We start from the raw sequence: 12,559 nt of genomic DNA, 5'->3' as shown, positions 1-12,559 counted from the left end.
AATATATGGTCATGGTCATTTATTTGTATAAATTGTTGAATATATCACAGCACCTCTAGACAACCTCACGTTTTGGTAGATCGAGTTATGAGGCCAAGATGTTATAAGAACGTAATTGATTTGTTGGGAATTACAACATTTCTAAATATTCATGTTACGAAAAGCCATAGAAAATGGCTTAAATATGGCGTAAAAAAAAAAAAGAAGGAAAATTCTATTGGCAGCACCATTACACACCAGCAGGTGAAATGGTCACTTTCAGGATATGTACTTTATTTTACGGCTGTTATTCCATATGGTGTGTGCACTGGCAGATGATTTTGTATTAAAATGGGGCACATTATATTTTTGAAATTCCAGCTGTATTTTGCCCTTATATTTTTACATTGTGTGAACATACCCTCAGGGTTAATAACAATATTATTAATGATATGTCTCGAATGATCCCCACATAACTTCGCCTTCATGTCTCTAGAATGTTACGTACCAATATGACTCCAGCTGAGACACATTAGGCCTCATTTACTAACGATTTAATTTTAACGTTTGAGTCTGTTTTTTGTTGCGTCAAATTCATTAATGTGGCATCTTGGTAAATCTGGAAGTTTTGTCACAGGACAAAACTAAAACCCGACCATCCCAGCACACAAGAAGTGCCTGTTTATAGAAAACCTATCAAATACACGAATGTTTGCTTGATAAATCTGTTGTTTGTGGTGGGCTTTTGGTAAAAAATTACGGGTTTGTTTTTGGGTAAAATTGTGCGGCAACTTTAGAAAAAACATTCAGGTGACTGTTTTTACACCATTTACTGTGTGGTAAGAACGACTTGTTATCCAAATTCCTCAGATCAGGACGATTACAATTATATTTAATTTGTCATGTTTTACTATGTTTTTACAGACAACAAAAAAATGTTTAAATCCCCATATCACCCCTATTCCTTTTTATTTTTATGTCTACAGAACTGTTTGAGGGATCATTTTTTTGTGGCATGATCTGTAGTCTTAATTTTTTTGGTGTAGACAAGACTTCAAGACCTTTAGATTTCTTTTTTATTCCGTTTTATCTGACCTTAACGTGAATAAGGACAGAATAGGCTCCTTAGCTGATTTTTGTGTGGAATACACAGAGCGATATCTGCCCAAATAGTCCTGGTTCGGCAGAAAATTGCCCCACGTAATAGGACTCTAAGGCAACTACAGAGGGTAGATAAAGACCTCGAGTGGCAGAAGTAACATGGCTAAGTGCACTAGCATTAAAGGGGTACTCCAGGTCGGGAGGCATTTTGAAGGATCGCCGGGGAGGTGATGGAAGTTGAAGCCAGAGGTCACTTACCTCCCGTCCTAGGGCCACTTCCTGGCCAGAGCTGCGGCATGAAACGTGACGTCTCAAGGCAGCTCTGCCAATCAGCGGTCGTAGCAGAGTCCCGCCTCGGGACTGCGGAGTCCCGCTTGGCCGCTGAATGGCAGAGCTGCCTTGAGACGTCACGTCTCATGCAGCAGCTCTGACCAGGAAGTGGCCCTAGGACGGGAGTACCGGGCGGCGTGATCCAGGCACCGGCGCTGGAACGGGGGAGGTAAGTGACCTCCGGCTTCAATTTCCACTCCCTCCCCGGCGATCCTCCAAAATACCCCCCGGTCCGGAGTACCCCTTTAAACGCACTGATCTGTCCCTTTGAGCCTATTGGGAGGAATAAAAGTTATGTTTCAAACTGCCACTAGTCCTCACCTATGAATAACTCTTACTTTGTGCTACAAGTGCCTGGCCAGCACCGAATATCCGTGCTCCCTCCTGTATCCAAAAGCTGCTACAACAAATCTTCCAAGGTGAGCTGAGTCTATGTATTATTACACCTATTTTGATACAGTACGGATATGATTGGGTTGGTTATGGTGGATCTTCAGCCATTCATTGGATCTATTCCGGCTATGTCTCTTGACAACTTTTCATCTGGATTCGGTCTGAACCCCTACCTTACTTTCTAAAGAGGAACCATTTTTATAGGGTTTGTACAAAAATGTCTATATCCACATTTCCACATCCAAGATCCACATTGTTTTAAATACAAGAAAGAAAAAGGGGATTTATAAGTTGTAATGGGGCCTACAACAAAATGTTTTCCCCACTTTCCCGGTTGTCCAAAATATCTGATTTCGAGGGGACTTCTTATCTCATCCTGACTTTGTGATCGTCGTCTAACCTTTGACCTCTGATAATGATGCAGCTACAGCCCTGATTCCACATTTCCTCCCCCGTGCATGGACGTGTAGCACAGCCCCAACCGTTAACACAAGATTTATCAAACAAGTCGATCGAGCGGCCTCCGGGCCGACCGATTGTGGCTGGCAGGGAATCGGTATTTGAACCGATGTCTAAATACTTAGACTGGATCCTACGTCCTTTGTTACATGAAGTTCCCTCTTACCTCCAGGACACTAGAGAGCTGTTACAAATTCTGGATTCCTTTGGGTGGCAGGAAGATTTCTCCCTTGTCAGCGTCGATGTTGAGAGCCTATACACCCGCATCCCTCAGGATGATCCGGTGCAGGCGATCCGTCGGCGTCTGTCATGGGTGCCTCACTATGATACAAACTTTGTGGATTATATATGTGAAATGCTGATGATGATATTGTCCCATAATGCGTTCCAGTTCGCTGGCAGGTGGTACTGCCAGCGGGCTGGGACCGCGATGGGCACGCCAGTCGCACCAACGTTTGCTAATTTATTTTTGGCCAACCTTGAAGAAGATATGATTTTTTTCTGTAAATAACCCCTTTATCCGGTACATTCAGTTATTCCTGAGATACATCGATGATGTACTATTAGTATGGTCAGGCGATGAAAAACAATTTTTGGAATTTATGGAGTACTTGAATGGTAACAACGTAAATATGAGATTTACCCATAAATATGGAGGTTCTAACATCGAGTTCTTGGATGTCCAAATTCAGGTGAGTGGTGGTGAATTGGTCCTGACGGGGTACCGTAAGCCTACAGCAACCAATTCACTACTACGATATGACAGTTATCATGCCCAATATGTAAAAAACGCAGTCCCATTCGGTCAATTTGTGCGTTTACGCAGAATTAATAGTACTTTGGAAGCTTTTGATGAGCAGGCGGCAGATTTGAAAACACGCCTATCTGAACGGGGCTATCCAATGTTTGTGGTGAACCAAGCCCTGGAGAGGGCACGGACACTTGATAGAAAAAAACTCCTCAAAAAAGTGAAAAAGAAAGATCCCACAAATAGACTAGTTTTCAGTTTCAGACACGGACCTATGGATAGGAATATACGGGCAGCTATTTTTAAGAACTGGCACACACTAGGTGAGGATCAATTGTTAGCTGACGTGGTTAAGGAACGCCCGCTAGTCACTTTTAAACGATGTAGGAACCTGCGTGATGAAGTGGTACGCGGAAGGCTAGTAGCGGAGGCTTCAGAGAAGACATGGCTCAATAAAAATATACCTAGGGGCAATTTCAGATGCGGTTCATGCAGTCACTGTAAAGTATTACTTAACAAAAGGTGGATAAGATTGGGAGGACGGGAGGTGGTTGTAAATGATTTTATAACATGTAGAACGACCCATGTAGTATATGCAGTGATTTGTGAATGCGGGGCTTTCTATGTGGGCAAAACTATAAGATCTATGTATGTACGTTTTGCAGAACACTTACGATCAGTGAGGACCGGAAAAGGTTCACCCCGCTTAATCCAGCATGTTCATGAACAACATGATGGGGACACCTCAGTTTTAAAGTTCCTGGGACTGTTACGAGTAGAGATCCCAAGAAACGGAGGTGACGGCCATCGGCTATTGCTGAAAAAAGAGATGGAAATGATTCTTAGCACTAACGCATTGGGACTGCTAGGTCTGAATGACCGTTCAGATTTGCAAGCCATAATGTAATATAACTGCAACCCATTATGAATATCTACTAATATATGCTTTATGTATTTGTGTATTGCGCTTTTCATTGTAAATATACATGTTTTTATGTTTCTTACTATCTTGGTGATATTGTAATGTGTATCTCTTTAAGAAGACTCACGTATTTAAGGGTGGGTGGAGAGATACTGTGTATGGCCGAGAGGAAGCGCTGTGTGCGTGAAACGATCGTAGCCTATCTGTTTGTATCCTCAACCATGTGATGGAATAAAGCACCGATTTTGCAACTACTACGTGAGTGCCGCAATATTCTCTCTTTCTTCATTTCAGCCATTCATTGGATCTATTCCGGCTATGTCTCTAGACAACTTTTCATCTGGATTCGGTCTGAACCCCTACCTTACTTCCTAAAGAGGAACCATTTTTATAGGGTTTGTACAAAAATGTCTATATCCACATTTCCACATCCAAGATCCACGTTGTTTTAAATACAAGAAATAAAAAGGGGATTTATAAGTTGTAATGGGGCGTACAACAAAATGTTTTCCCCACTTTCCCGGTTGTCCAAAATATCTGATTTCGAGGGGACTTCTTATCTCATCCTGACTTTGTGATCGTCGTCTAACCTTTGACCTCTGATAATGATGCAGCTACAGCCCTGATTCCACATTTCCTCCCCCGTGCATGGACGTGTAGCACAGCCCCAACCGTTAACACAAGATTTATCAAACTGGTATAAAGTAGAGCTGGCTCCGTTGCCCCTAACAACCAATCAGATTCCATGTTTCATTCCTCACAGATTCTCTGGAAAATGAAAGGTGGAATCTGATTGGTTGCTAGGGGTAACTGAGCCAGTTCTACTTAACACCGGTTTAATAAATCTCCCCCACACATAAATCTCTGTTTTTCATGAAGTTCTCACTTCTTTGTCCATTTTGAGCTGTTGGCAACATTCCATTTTTTTTAATTGAGCCAAAATGGGATGTGTACACCATAAAGCTTAATTTCTTTTATTCACCGTATCCAGTAATCTGTGAATATTCCCCGGCCCCAGGTAGAAAACCTAAACCATTGACTTCTTAAGGGATTCAGTGAAACGTGAAGAGTCCTGGAAAAGTTGTCGTAAGGAATAAGAAATAACCCGACAATCCCAACACTAAAGAGTCAGCAGCCGTTCTAGTTGGATTAACCCATGGATAGCAGAGATTTAAAGCGAACCATAATGGCTTCATAATTAATATTTATTTATTTTGAATTTTTCTATTTTATTTCTCTTTTCTACATTTATTTCAACAAAAAATGTGCTTGAATATATACAGGGTATTTTTATGCTTAATGCAAGAAATAAAAGGATGAAATAACCTAAAAGATTCCATTATTTCCTAGGTCCTAAGTTTCTATCAATCACACCCAGAGCAGTAGCAAATCCCTATAGAAAACCTCTCCTGCTCTGGACGGTTCCTGACATGGACAGAGGTGGCAGCAAAGAGCACTGTGCCAGACTGGAGAGAATACACCACTTCCTGCAGGACATACAGCAGCTGATAAATAGGGAAATACTGGAGATTTTTAAACAGAAGTAAATTACAAATCTACATGACTTTTCTGACACCAGTTGATTTGAAAGAAAAATATTTTTGCTGTAGTACCCCTTTATGCAGTGAACTTAAAGGAGAAGTCCCACTAAGACTAAAATCAGCAGGCGGTGGGGGGGGGGGGGATATTAAACATGTAAACTTAAACTCACCCTTCCTTGTACCTAGTAGCGCCTCTCTGGGCTCCCATTCACCACAACTGCAACACCACGACCCTGGCTGAGTGATTGCCTACTCAGCCAATCAGTGACCGGGATAACTATACTTACTCTCTTGATTGCTATGTGAAGTTCTGGAGGTTAGAGTGCTGCTGAGTAGCTTATAAACATCCGGCAATATCTTAAGGCCCTATTCCATGGAACAATTATTGGCCGTATTTGGCCGTAAAGGACGATAATCTTCCCGTGGAATAGAAGGCAACGATCAGCCAACATTGTTTATGTCGGCTGATCGTTGCGTCGTTTGTCTTTCAAACATTGAAAAGAAAAGACAGACAACTCATACAGCGACGATCTGCTGCAGTCACTCCGTGGAATTGGAGCGTCGGCAGCAGACCGCTGCTGTATGCTAAGGGCTGCCCAGACGATCTAGCGATCACCCGGGCAGCCACCCCGCACCCCCCTCCCCCGTTTGCTGCTGCCGCGTGGAATAGCGGCGGCAGCGAGCGGGGAATGAGGAGCAAACGAGCGCTAATAGTGATCGTTTGCTCCTCTCAGTCTGCCCGTGGAATAGGGCCTTTACCTCCGGTAGGTGCTGTGTGTGCCCTCTCACTAACCATGATCCTCTAAGCAGAAAAAGCCAAGGGGATGCTTAGAAAGGAGGCGAAGACAGCACTAGGGGGCAGATTATATTTAGTGATATGACTATTTATAATGCAGTTGAATAGTGAGGGTCAAGAGCAAGCAATAGGCAGGTGGTCATGTAACACATCAGAGAAGACCAGAATTGTCTCAGAGATCGAAAGACGACATCAGATTTGTGGTTCAAAAGTTTATAATAATTGGATCCAGCATCTTCACCTCTGTGTTCAGCACCATGAACATCATGTCAAATATATGTGCATTACACGGAATGTTCCAAGTTGTTTTTGCAACTTTCCGTGTTGGACCACCTTCTCATTGGGAAAACTTGCCTTCAATCCATGGCATTCAAGATGGTGGCCGTGTTGTGGACGTAGCCAAAAATATAGGCCTCCTCACCCATTACTTGCTGGGGTCCTTTCATTTTTTAAAAAAAAAAGGGGGTCCTGAGACTTTTGACTCACCCAGTATTATATTACTTTAGCGGTAAGCCATCCTAGCAGACAGCAAGACAGGTTCAAGCTGATCTCTCTCATCTCTCTGAGGCCAGACACACCTACATTACGGGTCCTAGTAGACAAAGCGATTTTTAACAATTAACGACTATCGATAAACGATCGCCAACGAGATTGTTTATCGTTAACCTGAAATCGTTCACCATGTTACACAGAATGATAGTCATTAGATACGACCGTTACTATGACCGTTTTTTCCATCCGATCCCAGCAAAAGAAGGAACGATGTGCAATTAGTGAACAAATGCGGAACTTCAGCGAACAAACGTGGAATTATAGCGAACGAGTAGTGAACAATTAACAATGATTTAAGGGTCACATGTAAATCAACGACACACGAACGATTCAATCGTTGCCTGCAATTACACTGGTTGTTGTTTAAATTCGAACAATATAACGATTTCTTACACGATAATCGTCCCGTGTGATAGAGAGGGACCAAGCTGTGGCTATTATGGGTAATGTAGTTTTTTGATGACCAGCATCTGGTGCAAATAAAGAGGGGGGTTACCTACAATGTTTTCTAGGTGGAATCTATACTCCCGATTCTCATTGTTGAGAATCTTCTCATGACTTTACTAAATACTTCATCCCTAATCCCGTAGATTAATGGACTGATGAATCTGGGAAGACACATGAACAGGAGCAAGTTAATTCTGCTTATGTATACAAAACTGGAGGAGAAATATGTTTCAGTAAGTGAAGAAGTAAAAGACAACAGGGATAGAAGAAGCTGAAACGCGTGAAGCAGGACCGTCTTTCCGGCCTTAGAAGCAAATTTCTCAGAGTCTATCTTCCGAGCGACCAGTACAACTTGGGTATAGGTGAAGGCGATGATCAATCCCACCATGGAGAAGCTGAGAATATTAGTCAGTGTTCTTATGGTTTCCTGGGCTATGTGGGCAGTCAATGGTTTCCAGTAACAGAGGACACTGGTATAGAAGATACCATTATTTACTGAAGAACAAAAAACAATAAAATCGACCAGTCGTGGAACCATCCCCACTGTCCACATGTCAGCAATGGCGAGGGTGGCTCTTCGGACAGTCCATAGCTCTGCATGTCTTAACGGGTGGCAGATAGCCGTATAACGTTCCAAAGACATGACAGACGGCCAAGTTGTAGGGAGTTATATAGAAGGAACATGTGGCAAAGCTGACAATGATGTAACATATGGGCACAGGTATGGCGGTCAAGGAATAGACAGATAAAAACAGAAAATATGAAACAATGAGATAGACCACATCATTGAGAAGCATATGAATGAACAAAATGTAACGTGGGGTCTCCCGGAGCTCAGAGGTGGTGAAGAAGACCTTCAGGATGGTGACCATGAAGTACATGAAGATACAGAAGAAAAGGAATATCAGTATGGAGATAATGATGAACACCATCTCATTGGTTTTGTTGACTTGGGCTGTCATAGTCGTATTGGGCCCGGTGGAATTCATCATCGTTTTTCGGACTTGAAATTATGCTAAATGTGAAAAGTGAAAAAAGTTGCATATAGAGAGGTCACTGAATAGAACTAACACACATTTTCTGGCCAAAATAGACTGATCAGCCCCCCTCAATACACACTGTTCACTATGTAGTGTGGGTGCCGAACAGCTGAAAGCTCATCAGTCCAGTAAACCACTTTAATGGTACATTCCCATGCTGTGGATCTGATGTGCATGTGAACCCGTAACATTTCCACCAAAGTAGGAAGCCCCAACAGTTTTGATGCCTATAGCAGCTATTGGGTGCAGCATAAAGATTTACACTGCTCTAATGCTTGGCTTCCCGACTATTGATCTTTGGCTCAACGCCCAGTTACTGACCCTGCCTGTTTGTTAGTGGTCCTTCTGCCAGGTTATGTGTCCTAGGCGTTTAATCGTCGGGTGGTCTGACTGTGCGGACTACTTTACTGAACTTCATTATTCTTTACGAGAGAGCTGGAAATAGTCGAGAGCTGTATCACCAATATAAGCACTGTGTCACCAACCTTCCTAGACCTTTATAAGTGTGGGGCTATTATGGTTACTACAGTCATTGTATGGCTTCTACATACAGTAATATGATAAGTCTAATGGGAGTTATTGTGAATGATACTTACATCAGTAATGGTGCCGCTCCGGCTTCTGGTCTTGTCAGTCAGCGCCGGCTCTGACCACTTGACGATTAGCTGGCGCACTATTTATATGTTTATAGTCCCCGGTGTTCCTCATCCTCCTCATATTATGAACTCATCCTTACTAATACAGTACGACAAGTCTCAGGGAATATTAGTTTATCTATGGTGATGATTTCCCTGATGATGCCGCAGTAGTTTCGGAGCGGGGCTGTCGAAACTGACAGAACGCTCAGCCAATCACTGGCCGTGGCGGTTCCGGACAGTGATTGGCAAAACGGTCTGTCACTTCAGACAGGCCGCTCCGAAGCAGCTGCGGCGCAGAACCGAGAAAAGGAGAAGACCTGCAGCCCGGACAGGTAATGTATGATGCTACTGAAATCGTCAGGTGCCGCCGCACACCGCTATTCCCCCGCAGCTATGCGCTGGTGGCGAACGATGATTTTAGGTCTGAACCTAAATGAACCATCAGCCGATGACACGATCATCGGCTGATCGTTCTCTCTATTCCACGGAGCGATACTTGGCCGAATCGGGCCGATTCAGCTGATTATCGCTCGGTGGAATAGGCCCCTTAGACTCTTCACAAGTCTCAACCAGTCATTCTGCTCTTTCCTGCGATCAGCCATGTTCTGTACACGCCCTATTACATGGGGAGATGTGAGGCGATGATTTTTTAAGTCAGAATGATGAAGGACTGACCGCTCATCCTATTACACATGGCCTGTTCACCAGATAATCTGCCAGTTTAACAGGGTCCTTACTCCTCATCCTTCTGTGGTACCGAAGGGGATCAAGGTGGTGCTAAGCTGGGGGCAAGATGTTGTGTACCGCTTAGGGACTTGTCACAGTGGCCAGGAGTGGTGTGTGCCCATGTAGTATACCAGAGCGCAATTCCTGCAGCTGGGCTTATAATGGCACCTGTCCACAAGGGATTTATTATATGCTTATTAAAGGGGTTGTCCGGCGATAAAAAATTATTCACAGAATAACACACATTACAAAGTTATACAACTTTGTAAGGTATGTTATGTCTGTGAATGGCCCCGTTCCCGTGTCCCACCACCCCCACCTGTGTACCCGGAAGTATGGTGCGCTATACATTACCTGTCACGTGCCGACCACGGTCTCCGATCCTCAGCAGTGACGTCTTCTTCGGGAGGCCGGCGGATCTTCCCGAGTGCCGGCCGCCCTCTGCAGCGTCATCCGAAGCTCAGCCGCGATTGGCTGAGCATAACTGTGCTCAGCCAATCGCGGCTGAGCGGCTGATGACGCGGCCACGTCATCAGCTGCTCAGCCGCTATTGGCTGAGCACAGTTATGCTCAGCCAATCGCGGCTGAGCTTCGGATGACGCTGCAGAGGGCGGCCGGCACTCGGGAAGATCCGCCGGTCTCCCGAAGAAGACGTCACTGCTGAGGATCGGAGACCGTGGACGACACGAGATGCGGTGAGTATAATGCACCACACTTCTGGGTCTAGCGTGGGTGGGGGGAAACATGGGGAAGGGGGCCATTCACAGACATAACATACATTACAAAGTTGTATAACTTTGTAATGTGTGTTATTCTGTGAATAATTTTTTATCGACGGACAACCCCTTTAAGGTAACATGTGTTTATGTGAAACTATGCTATGTATTTTCTGTACCAGTGTAACTGGCAGGCAGACACTACACAAATTACACAAACTGTGAGCATACCTCCCAACTGTCCTGGATTCAGCGGGACGGTCCCGATTTTGGGGTCACGTCCCGCTGTCCCGGTACAGCCCCCGTGTGTCCCGCCGCCCCCCGCACACTGGCAAAGCAGGAAACATCAGCTTCCTGCTCTGCTAAAACTCATTCTGCCTCCGGCCACAAGAGGCCGCTCTCTCCCCCATAGCTCCCAGGGCCGGATTATCACAGGTCTATGGTGCGCCCCCTATACACCATCAGTACCTGGCAGAGAGAGCTGGGGCCGGAGGAGGAGGCTGCCGGGGTCCAGAGCACATGACCTGCATCAGCCTGGAGGGAGGGAGAGCAGAGCAGTGGTGAGTGCTCCGGGGAGGGGGGGTCTGTCAGGTGTCCCTCAGCTGTGCATGGTGCTTATCCCACCTCCTTCCCCAGCTCTGTGCCCCTGTGCTTATCTCCACCAGCTCTGTGCCCCTGTGCTTATCTCCACCAGCTCTGTGCCCCTGTGCTTATCTCCACCAGCTCTGTGCCCCTGTGCTTATCTCCACCAGCTCTGTGCCCCTGTGCTTATCTCCACCAGCTCTGTGCCCCCGTGCTTATCTCCACCAGCTCTCAGTGCCCCCTGTGCTTATCTCCACCAGCTCTCAGTGCCCCTGTGCTTATCTCCACCAGCTCTCAGTGCCCCCTGTGCTTATCTCCACCAGCTCTCAGTGCCCCCTGTGCTTATCTCCACCAGCTCTCAGTGCCCCCTGTGCTTATCTCCACCAGCTCTCAGTGCCCCCTGTGCTTATCTCCACCAGCTCTCAGTGCCCCCTGTGCTTATCTCCACCAGCTCTCAGTGCCCCCTGTGCTTATCTCCACCAGCTCTGTGCCCCTGTGCTTATCTCCACCAGCTCTCAGTGCCCCTGTGCTTATCTCTACCAGCTCTGTGCCCCTGTGCTTATCTCCACCAGCTCTGTGCCCCTGTGCTTATCTCCACCAGCTCTCAGTGCCCCTGTGCTTATCTCCACCAGCTCTCAGTGCCCCCTGTGCTTATCTCCACCAGCTCTGTGCCCCTGTGCTTATCTCCACCAGCTCTCAGTGCCCCTGTGCTTATCTCTACCAGCTCTGTGCCCCTGTGCTTATCTCCACCAGCTCTGTGCCCCTGTGCTTATCTCCACCAGCTCTCAGTGCCCCCTGTGCTTATCTCCACCAGCTCTCAGTGCCCCCTGTGCTTATCTCCACCAGCTCTGTGCCCCTGTGCTTATCTCCACCAGCTCTCAGTGCCCCTGTGCTTATCTCCACCAGCTCTCAGTGCCCCTGTGCTTATCTCCACCAGCTCTGTGCCCCTGTGCTTATCTCCACCAGCTCTGTGCCCCCTGTGCTTATCTCCACCAGCTCTGTGCCCCTGTGCTTATCTCCTTATGGGGGGCACAGAGGTGGTGTATCTACTATATGAGGGCACAGAGGTGGGGTATCTACTATATGAGGGCACAGAGGTGGGGTATCTACTATATGAGGGCACAGAGGTGGGGTATCTACTATATGAGGGCACAGAGGGAGTGTATATACTATATGAGGGCACAGAGGGGGTGTATATACTATATGAGGGCACAGAGGGGTGTATCTACTATATGAGGGCACAGAGGTGGCGTATATACTATATGAGGGCACAGAGGTGGGGTATATACTATATGAGGGCACAGAGGTGGGGTATATACTATATGAGGGCACAGAGGTGGGGTATATACTATATGAGGGCACAGAGGTGGGGTATCTACTATATGAGGGCACAGAGGTGGGGTATCTACTATATGAGGGCACAGAGGGAGTGTATATACTATATGAGGGCACAGAGGGGGTGTATATACTATATGAGGGCACAGAGGGGTGTATCTACTATATGAGGGCACAGAGGTGGCGTATATACTATATGAGGGCACAGAGGTGGGGTATATACTATATGAGGGCACAGAGGTGGGGTATATACT

The 12,559-nt window shown here is 45.9% G+C and overlaps 1 pseudogene; it reads right to left on the bottom strand.

Moving 5' to 3' along the window:
• Positions 1–7,329: 7,329 nt before the first annotated feature.
• Positions 7,330–8,260, bottom strand: LOC138794100 (odorant receptor 131-2-like; annotated as a pseudogene).
• Positions 8,261–12,559: the final 4,299 nt, after the last annotated feature.

This window comes from Dendropsophus ebraccatus, chromosome 5, assembly GCF_027789765.1.
Source record: "Dendropsophus ebraccatus isolate aDenEbr1 chromosome 5, aDenEbr1.pat, whole genome shotgun sequence".
NCBI lineage: Eukaryota > Metazoa > Chordata > Amphibia > Anura > Hylidae > Dendropsophus > Dendropsophus ebraccatus.
Note: the sequence above shows the minus strand (reverse complement) of the source record. Positions and strands in the feature narration are given on the sequence as shown.